We start from the raw sequence: 10,000 nt of genomic DNA, 5'->3' as shown, positions 1-10,000 counted from the left end.
GGGCAGTGTTCCTCCCGAGCCCGGTCCGTTTCGCCCGTTAGCCCATAATAAGGCGAGGCGACTCCCTGTTTCCGCGCAGAAGGGGGAGTAGTCGTAACAGGATTCCGGGGCCCCTGATATGTGGCTTTTGTGGTTTAAAAGACTCTAACCGCCGCGGCTGATGGTGTTGCGGAAAAGCAGGAGGCGAGTAATCTGGCTCTATCGGCCGCTCGGCAGAAGGGCCCGATTATCCCTGGTGGATTGTGCCGGAGGAGGGATGCGCCGGGCCTATGAAAGAGCCATTCCGCTTGGAAGGCCCTTATTGTTTGTATCTGCTGACTACATATTGAGTGGCTCGTGGATGTATGGCCGAGTGCGTTTAGTGACGATGACTCTAGCCCCAGGCAGTGTGCAGGCAGTGTGTTGTTGTCTCACACTCCTCCACTGGGCTCCTTCCTCTCTTCGCTTTTCTCTCTCTCTCTCTCTCTCTCTCTCTCTCTCTCCTCCTTTCTCCTGGCTCCCTGCTTGCTGTGTTCTCAGTGGCTGGCTGGCTGGCCCATTGTCACACACAGAGGCTGCGCTCTGCTAAGATGCAGGGAGAGGTTCCAGGCGGTGTCTGATCCTCGGAGCACAATGGAGCCACTACCACAATGTTCCATTGCCCAGCAGGGGTTCACTCCCATGCCATGAGAGAGAGAGAGAGAGATGGAGAGAGCGAGAGACAGAGAAAGAAAGAAAGAAAGAGAGAGAGAGAGAGAGAGAGAGAGAGAGAGCAAGTACGAAAGTACAAGATGCTTCTATCATTAAAACACAGGCAGACCAAAATAGAGAGGAAAAATTGGGTGATGAATGAAGTGAAAGAGTAGAGCTACACGGGCACTCCATCCATGTCGCCCACTTCCCCTCAGCCCCCAGCACTAGTCTACACCCCATCATCCTTTTAGCCTAAGAGTCCATTTTGTTTGTGGCGCGTCGGTTGGCGTTTAGGTGAAGATGGAGGAGGTTCCGCGGCCCTTTCAGACAGCATGCCTACGGGCGAGCAGGCAGGCGGGCACTCGAGGTTTGTCAACCCTCCTAACCGCCCCAGCGGGGGCAAAGCCAGCCAGCAAGGCGGGCAAGCGGGCGGGTGGGAGGGTTGAGTGGGAGGGAGGAAGAGAGGGAGGGAGGGAGGGGTGGTGAGGAGGGGTGGGAAGGCAAGCTTGGAGACAGACCGCCTCAGGGCCCCAGTTAGCCGGCCGGAAAATTTCCTAATCCCTCCAGTAGGTGCAAGGAGCCAGCCACAGTTTCCCCCTCTGTCTCTCTCTCTCCCTCTCTCTCTCCTCTTTCTCTCCTCTCTCTCTCTCTCTCCTCTCTCCCTCCTCTCTATCTCTCTCCCTCTCTCTCTCTCCTCTCTCTCTCTCTCTCTCTCTCTCTCCTTGACATACAGAGGCTCTTCTCCAGTGGAGCGATGCCATCTTTCATGCTGGCAGCAGGGTGGCATTGCTGTGGTTAGCCCCCCCGCCATCCTCCATCCTCCCATCCCTCCGCCATGCCTGATTTCATAACCCACAGCTTTGGGCATCTACCTGGCCCTGGGCTGTCTGCTACAAAGGGCTCAGAGGAAAATGCGTGAAATCTCTCACTGAAATAACTGGATGCTTGTCTTTTTTGTCCAATATGAGTGGAAGACCTTGAGGAGCAGAGTTCAAGAACTGTCCCCCCCCCCCCCAGTCATCCATCCACCCACTCGCCGTCTTTATTCGTACTAGGCTTCTTTAACACAAGGCCTCTTCAGGCACGGAAGACTCTCTGCTTGATAGACTCCTTGTGAGAACCAGCAGGAGCAGTGATCAGTCAACACAACCGCTACACTGCTTGAGATGTGACTTTATACTTTACATACATACATTGAGACCTTGAGTGCCAACGGTGACCTTGAGTGCCAAGAAAGGCGCCTTCAAAGGGATAGTTCGGGTTTTAAGACACAAAGTTATATTATATGGGTTCCCTGTCAGCAACGTTGTGCATCAGCACTCTCCTTGTGAGAACCAACAGGAACAGTGATCAGCTACACTGCTTGAGATGTGACTTTATACATACATACATACATACATGCATACTGCGTGTGTTCCCTTCAGTTAGTGTACGCTCCCGTAACTTCCTCTGTAGTTGCAGTCTACACTACGTTTTTTTATTTTGAGGAGGTTGTATTTTGGAGAATAGCCATGCCTTACTGGGTGGTCATCCCTGATTGATGGGCATTTCTGATGGATGTTTGTAGTGCCCCATTGCACACGATCACTGTCTCTTGCTTTGATGGAGTAAGGCACCAGGGGAGGTCTGACGAGGACATAGTTCACTCAGCATGACTCATGAAGCTGCCATACATTGCCTTCAGCAATGTTCCCTCCAGTTGTCCATCAGTTTGCACGTGTGTGTGTGTGTGTGTGTGTGTGTGTGTGCGTGTGTGTGTGTGTGTGTGCGCGTGCGCGTACGTGTGTGTGCTCGTGTGCATGCGTGTGTGTGCTCGTGTGCATGCGTGTGTGTGTGTGTGTGTGTGTGTGTGTGTGTTTATGTGCATGCATGCATGCATGCTTGTGTGTGTGTGTGTGTGTATGTGTGTATCTGTGTGTGTATATATGTGTGCACGTGTATCTGTGTGTGTGTGTGTGTGTGTTTATGTGCATGCATGCTTATGAGTGTGTATGTGTGTGCACGTGTATCTACTGTGTGTGTGTGTGTGTGTGTGTGTGTGTGTGTGCAGCTGATCAGTACTTTTTCTGTCTCTCAATGACATGTTCTCTTCATGCCCCATGTCTCCGCTCACTGTCAGACCTTTCACTTGAAATGAAACACGCACATACACACACACACACACATACACACACGCACACATATGCACACACACGCTGACGTCTGAGGGGTGTGTGATCTCGAGCCGTCGAAAAAGAAAAAGTGTTCGGCGACACACTACTGCCAACGTTGGCAGATCGTTCGTCTTTAAGTCTGTCAGGAACGTTTCCGCCATCAGGCACAGCGTCAAGACCTCCCTGAAGTGTAAGATAAACGCCCTCCTTTCCTTCAAGCGTTCAACATGTTAAACAGTTTAGGCTCATAAACAGTCATGCTTGTGAAATTCTGATTCGCGCTCACCACAGGATTACATGCCTGTCGTCAACAGCTGAAGATAAATTGCTGTCGGCGAGAGGCTGCGGTTTTATTCAGCGATGAATATGGTCCATATGCTCATTTATTTTCTCCCCTTTCAGAGAAATTATTGGCTGCTTTTAGCATTTAAATTCAAGCACTGCCACAGGGCTCTATGCGTAGAATGTTCCACAGAATTTCTCCCCTGTATGTTCTTTCGGTTTCTTCAAATATATTCCATAAAGTAGTAAAAGTATTCTGGTTTGGGCAATTTTTTTTCGAAGTACAGTATATTTTCAAGGTGAAGGTTTCAAGCTAGTTGTATCGTCTTCATTGATTTTGAGTGGTTTTGTGTTCTGGACGCTGCTAGCAGAAACTGTGAGAACACATTTTGTACAGCACAATGTTGGCACGTATATAATCAGAATTCATCAGTTTGCGCACTGACTTGTTTTTTTGACTGCCAACTGTGCTATTGGTGTTTACAAGGCAAGTCTGTTGGCTTTTAGTTAGTCGACTCTGTTTTCCAACAATTTCTGAGCAGAACGTTCTCTATTTATTTCCTAAGTGTGTTCTTTGGGTCTCTCCCCAGTGCAGTCAGGTTTATCAGACTGCCCCCTGTTATCAATCACTGGTCTCTGGCCTCCCTTCCACACTGGCTTTTAGCTGACATTTAGCAGGCATTATTATTCAAATGGACTGGCGTTACAGCGAGTGGGTTTTGGTGGAGGGGTCTGGCATGGAACTTCACTCCCAGCGGTGGCACGAGCGCCCGCCTTTTGGCATCGCCCGTGCCAGCCAGTGCCAGCAGCACCACAGGTGTGCTTCTGCGTCCTCCGCCTCAAGGTGAACGACTTCCTCCCACGCCAGCTTTCCACTCCAACTTCGCCCGGTGAATGGGTGGGTGGGAGTATCTATTTATTTATCTATTTATTTATTTATGTCTTCATTTTGATCTCTCCAGCTTCTGTTTAACTTCACCTACAGTAATAGGTGAGTGGTGCATACTTGTGTGTGTGTGTGTGTACGCGTGTGTGTGTGTGTGTACGAGTGTGTGTTTGAAGCCCTTCCTACTCTGCCTTTGCTTTGGACTTGGACTTGCACCAGGCAGTATGTACCTCTAGTCCCTTGCCTGCAACCTCACCTGATGGAGGTGAAGCAAGCAGTGTGTGTGTGTGTGTGTGTGTGTGTGTGTGTGTGTGTGTGTGTGTGTGTGTGTGTGTGTGTGTGTGTGTGTGTGTGTGTGTGTGTGTGTGTGTGTGTGTGTGTGTGTGTGTGTGTGTGTGTGTGTGTGTGTGTGTGTGTGTGTGTGTGTGTGTGTGTGTGTGTGTGTGTGTGTGTGTGTGTGTGTGTGTGTGTGTGTGTGTGTGTGTGTGTGTGTGTTTGTGTGTGAAGCTCTTCCTACTCTTACTCCTTACTTACTTTGGACTGAGACTTGCATCAGGCACCTTTTTTTTTTTTTACTGTGTACATCTTTGAGGGCACACTATTTCTCTTTTTTCTTCCTACTTCCTCCGTGCCAACTCTCTTCTGCAACTTAATCTTGTGTGTGTGTGTCTGTGTCTGTGTCTTTGTCTGTGTCTGTGTCTGTGTCTGTGTGTGTGTGTGTGTGTGTGTGTGTGTGTGTGTGTGTGTGTGTGTGTGTGTGTGTGTGTGTGTGTGTGTGTGTGTGTGTGTGTGTGTGTGTGTGTGTGTGTTTTGCAAGGCTCTTTTGACTATGTCTTTTCATTTTGGCCTGTGACTTGCATCAGACCTTGAACGAAAAAAAAGATGCTCTCTGCCTTGACAAAGTCACTGGATAGTTTTACCACACAAACACAAAGAGAATTGCTGTTGCTGTTGCTGTTGCTGTTGCTGTTTGTGAACCTGGCTGGCATTGGTCTCCTTTCAGATTCTCATAGTGGGGACAGTGCACAATCCCACCTCCCCCATCCACCCACCACCAACCCTTCTCCCCCGCCTCCACCCAGCACCATCCCTCCACAAAGCCATAGGCCTCCATCCATCACCTGCAGCCTCTCTAAACTCGTGTCTGATGAAATGAATGGTGGCTGTGTTTTAGGTCCGATTCCCCCGGCCTCTTCAAACCGATATCGGTCATTGTTACCAGAGGCGGTGACGGAGGGCCCCACACCTGCCACTGCAATAAATGGCAGTTTGATGACTCTCATTGTTGGTCGGGAGCCAGGAGACTGGCCAGGTCTGTGATTGGCCACTTAGAAGACTGGCCAAGCTGCGATTGGCCACTTATATAGTTACACGCCGACTTTGAGCCAGAGCGAGCTCACCGCCGGATGAGAGAAAAAGTGCAGTAGAAAGAGAGAAAGAAAGAGATGGGAGGGAGGGAGGAGAAGAAGAGGAGGATGTGAGGGAGGGAGGAAGAGACATTAGGGAGAGGTTACTGTAAGTGAGGGAGAGAGACCAAGAAGAAATGAGAGAAATGAGAGGGGGAGAAGTAAAGAGAGCGAGGAGAGGGAGCACGAGAGAGAGAGAGGGATAGTGTGGAGGGAAAAGAGAAAATGGAGAAAAGAATGATGAGGAGGAATGGAGTGAGAATGTGAAAAAAGAGCGAGAGAGAGATTTGAAGGTGGAGAGTCGAATGGCTCGTAACCAAGGGCAACACCTCCAGAGCTGTCTTTCTTTATCAGAGATGCTGGTGTTTGCTCTTCAACCCGAGAATACGGAGCCCCCTTTGAAGATGACCGCAGGTGTCTCCCACCTCCAGCCAGGTGACCGGTCCCTGGTGACCGTGCCGCCGGTGACCGCGCCGCCCGCCTCGTGTCCTCTCTCTCTCCGTCCTCCCACGGCGTCCTGCGGCATCGAGCTCATTACGCGGTGACCTCCCCCCATTATAGCCCTCCCACGGCAGGCCCGGTGCCGTGCCCGTATGCTTATGTAAATTCCAGTCCGTATTAGCATTAGCGGTTCAGTGCCACTGTTCAGCACTTTGTTTTGATCCAGGTGATTTTTCGTCTCTCTCTCTCTCTCTTTTTTGCCTCTCTCGTCTCTCTCCGCGAATAGATTTGAGGATTTAAGTGCAGGACGGCGCCGATGAGGCTCTTAATGTCAAAGATTTAGAGGCCTTTGTGCGCAGGGTTGCCAGTATGTACTCAGGATTTCGTAATAGCTGCAGCATTGTGTTTTCGTGCTGTGAATAGGGGCTGGATTATCTGGTTGAAACTTTTTGAAGTGGCTATGGTAGGCCACATCAGACACTGCTGGAGTGTTCTGTCTTACATATTAAGGGAGAGAGGTTGTCTGCCTTTCATTCACATTCAGATTCCTAATGTAGCAGCGATGCAGACTCATTTCACTTATTATGCACACTTAATGAACGGATTTGCGTTTGCATTTTTTTTTTGTTGAAGTATAAATGGGTCATTGACAAATAAGGCTTTTAAAAACATGTGTTTAAACCAATGGCTGTGCAATTTGAAATTTCACCACCCAAAAATGTCTGCAGTGGTTAACACATTATGTTGAAGATGACCTTGATATTAAAAGTAATTTATGAATACTTTATTGTAGAGGGCGGGTATTTTGGTTTTCCAACATCCAACTATATTGTTAAATAGAATAATTGCGGTTGCACCACCTGACTTTTGCCACTAATATAACATTTTGACTATGCTAGCAAGTTCATCCATTCATTTTGCAATACAATAAAGAGTTCTTTTTTAAAATAATGTTTTCTTAGTTTTACAGGTTGTACCACCTGACATGTGAACTGTATATCCAATATTTGAGAGAGAGTTACAAACCTTTGTAACTCTTCAGTTAAGGTCACTTGGGAGCCTCTTGATGAGACAATACTGTATCCTGTCCCTCTTCAATTCAGAATAAACCTATAAATCCTATCTTTAATACTTTTCACAAAGAGTTAACTTGCTCAGACAGTTGCGCCACTTGACATTTTGAGGGTTTGAAATTACAAAGCACAAAATATATGTTGTTTTTGTGATAAACAGAAAATATGTTCAAATTATACAGGTTTTATGGAATAGAATGATGCTAGTTATGAATTATTTAAAATCATTTTAAACCAAAGTAATGGACTCGAACACAGAAATCTGCATGTCACGTCATTGACCCAAATCTTACTGCAGGAACGGGTAATTTAGTCGCTGCTGCACGGCCACTGGACTCCGACAGAAAGTGTGCTTGACTACAGAAAACCTTGCAAGTCTGCTGTGTCTGGAGGTCATCCGCATTCACTAATTAGCATAATTCCTCATACTTTGAGGTAGAACTAATGTGTGCAGTAAGTTTGGCAAGGGAGTTTTTTTCCAAAAAATATAATAAAAAAAATAGCTGAAATATAGCAGCGGCTGAACTTTCCGACCCTTCGCCGCTTGAAACAGAACTACCCACAATGCCTACCGCTCTCGCGGCTCCCACATGCTACTGTAGCAGTCACAGCAGGGGGGGGGGACACGCTTGATTAAATGAGCCGCCGCTCACTTCCCCCCCACCACCACCCCCCCCCGCGGCCCGTTTTTGGAGGTTGCGTGGACGCCCCACAGATGCATGCTGGGTACGGTGCCCGCAAATCAGAGCCCAAGGGAGGGGGATGAAAGGGCACCAGCGTGGCTCCATAATTAGGCCGGGTTCAGATGGCGATGCAGGGCCTCAGCCCGGCCCGGTCCGGTCCGTTCCGGTGCAATCCGGTGAGTCCTTGCGAAGGACGCCGGAGCGCCATCATGGGCCGGCTCCTGAGGGCCGGCGGCGACCGAGCGGCAGACAGGTACGGTTCTTAATGACCTGTGAAATGACTTGTTAAGGATGCCAAGTCAGGGGTGCGTGTCTGGCCCCCAGCTTTCCGAGAATGTGTGTGTGTGTGTGTGTGTGTGTGTGTGTGGGTCGGTGTGTGTGTGTGTGTATGTGTGTGTGTGCGTGGATTGTGTGAGGTGTGTGTTTGTGTGGGTTGGTGTGAGGTGTGTGTGTGTGTGTGTGTGTGTGTGTGTGTGTGTGTGTGAGGAGTGTGTGTGTGGGTGTGTTTGTGAGTTAGAGGTGTGTGTGTGTGTGTGAGGAGTGTGTGTGTGGGTGTGTTTGTGAGTTAGAGGTGTGTGTGTGTGTGTGTGAGGAGTGTGTGTGTGGGTGTGTTTGAGTTAGAGGTGTGTGTGTGTGTGTGTGAGGAGTGTGTGTGTGGGTGTGTTTGTGAGTTAGAGGTGTGTGTATGTGTGTGTTAATTTGTGTGCAAGAGTGCATTCGTCTAAGTCTGTGTGTGTGTGTGTGTGTGTGTGTGTGTGTGTGTGTGTCTGTGTGGGTCGGTGTGAGGTGTGTGTGTATGTGTGTGTGTTTGTGAGTGTGTGTGAGAGCTGTGTGTATGTGTGTGAGAGCTGTGTGTATGTGTGTGTTAATTTGTGTGCGAGAGTGCATTCGTTGAAGTGTGCGTGTCCGTGTGTGAGGGTGTGCTCATGTGAGTGTGTGTCTGTATAGGTGTGTGTTATCGTAATTGTGTATGCATGTGTGTGTGTGTGTGTGTGTGTGTGTGAGAGAGAGAGAGACAGGGAGGAAGCTACAGTAGTTTGTTACACAAAGTGCTACACAGCAGGGAACACATTTGTGTGTGTCGCGGTGGCCTCCACCTCCGTGGTGCGCGGCAGTCATCAGAAAACTCCAATATCCACTTCCCCCCGCGCGTCACTCTTTCTCATTTTTTGATAGCATCGCATATTTCAGCATCACCTGAGGGTGCCCTCACCCAGCCCGCTTACCTAGGTGAAATGGATAGGCGTAAGCCTGTGTGTTTGTGTGTGTGTGTGTGTGTGTGTGTGTGTTGTGTGGGTGTGTGAGGGGCTCGGGGTGTGTGTGTGCATGTATGCGTTGTGCGCATGCTGTGTGTGTATGTGCTCGGCTGATTTCATGCTGTCTGACTGACTAACTGTGTGTGTGTGTGTGTGTGTGTGTGTGTGTGTGTGTGTGTGTGTGTGTGTGTGTGTGTGTGTGTGTGTATAGCCCTTGTCTTGCTGTTTGACTGACTGTGTGTGTGTGTGTGTGTGTGTGTGTGTGTGTGTGTGTGTATGTCAGTCAGTCAGTGAGTAAAACAGCATGAAAACAGCAGCCCGCAATGAAAGTCATAGTGGGTTGTCATGGCTCCTGGAGCGCTCTCTGGAGGGCCTGGGGTTACCACTGAGCCCTGGTGTGTGTGTGTGTGTGTGTGTGTGTGTGTGTGTGTGTGTGTGTGTGTGTGTGTGTGTACACACTCGTAGTGGAGAGGCTTGCTCTCTCCCTGGTCATCTGTAGCCTGATGAATGACCCTGTGCTCGCCCACCTCTCTGTAAGGACACATAGAGAGGGAGCTTTAGTAGCGGTGAAACCTACACCAGCAATCTCATCTATGGACTACAGCACATGCAGTGCACAGCTTTTGCTTCTATCTGTTTTCTCTCTCTTCCCTTCTTTTTCTTTCCTCTCCTACACGTTTTCTCTCTCTCTCCCTCTCCGCCTCTCTCCACTTTTATTGATACCGACTTAGACTCTCTCTTCCTCTGTCTACTGTATCTCTCTCTATTCTTTTCCCTCCCTCCCTCCCTCCCTCCCTCCCTCTTCTCCTCTCTCTCTCTATCCCTTTTTCTCTCCCTCCCTCCCTTTTCTCCCCTCTCTTTATCTCCCTATCCTTTTCTCTCTCCCTTCCTCCACTCCCCTCAAGAGATTGTCTTTCCACCCTCGTCTGTTCCATCTTCTCTTCTGTTCGTGAGTTTGAGTTTGAATTTGAGCTTTACGAGGTAAGATGTGCAAGTGAAGAATAACATTGCCCCCCCCCCCCAATAGCTATAGTAATACAAGCTCTGTCCAATATGATGCCCATTCCCATGAATAATTCCTTGTGTGGTCTTCAAAGTGATGTAAGGAGACTATTTGTATATGAGTTGAAGACAAAAAAAGTGCAGAA

At 48.9% G+C, this 10,000-nt stretch overlaps 1 protein-coding gene across 2 annotated transcripts in view; it reads left to right on the top strand.

The window, feature by feature from the left end:
• Positions 1 to 10,000, top strand: part of furinb (furin (paired basic amino acid cleaving enzyme) b) — a 93,056-nt gene that overhangs the window by 55,051 nt on the left and 28,005 nt on the right. The window lies entirely within an intron of this gene.

Source organism: Sardina pilchardus, chromosome 10 (assembly GCF_963854185.1).
Source record: "Sardina pilchardus chromosome 10, fSarPil1.1, whole genome shotgun sequence".
Lineage (NCBI taxonomy): Eukaryota > Metazoa > Chordata > Actinopteri > Clupeiformes > Clupeidae > Sardina > Sardina pilchardus.
Note: the sequence above shows the minus strand (reverse complement) of the source record. Positions and strands in the feature narration are given on the sequence as shown.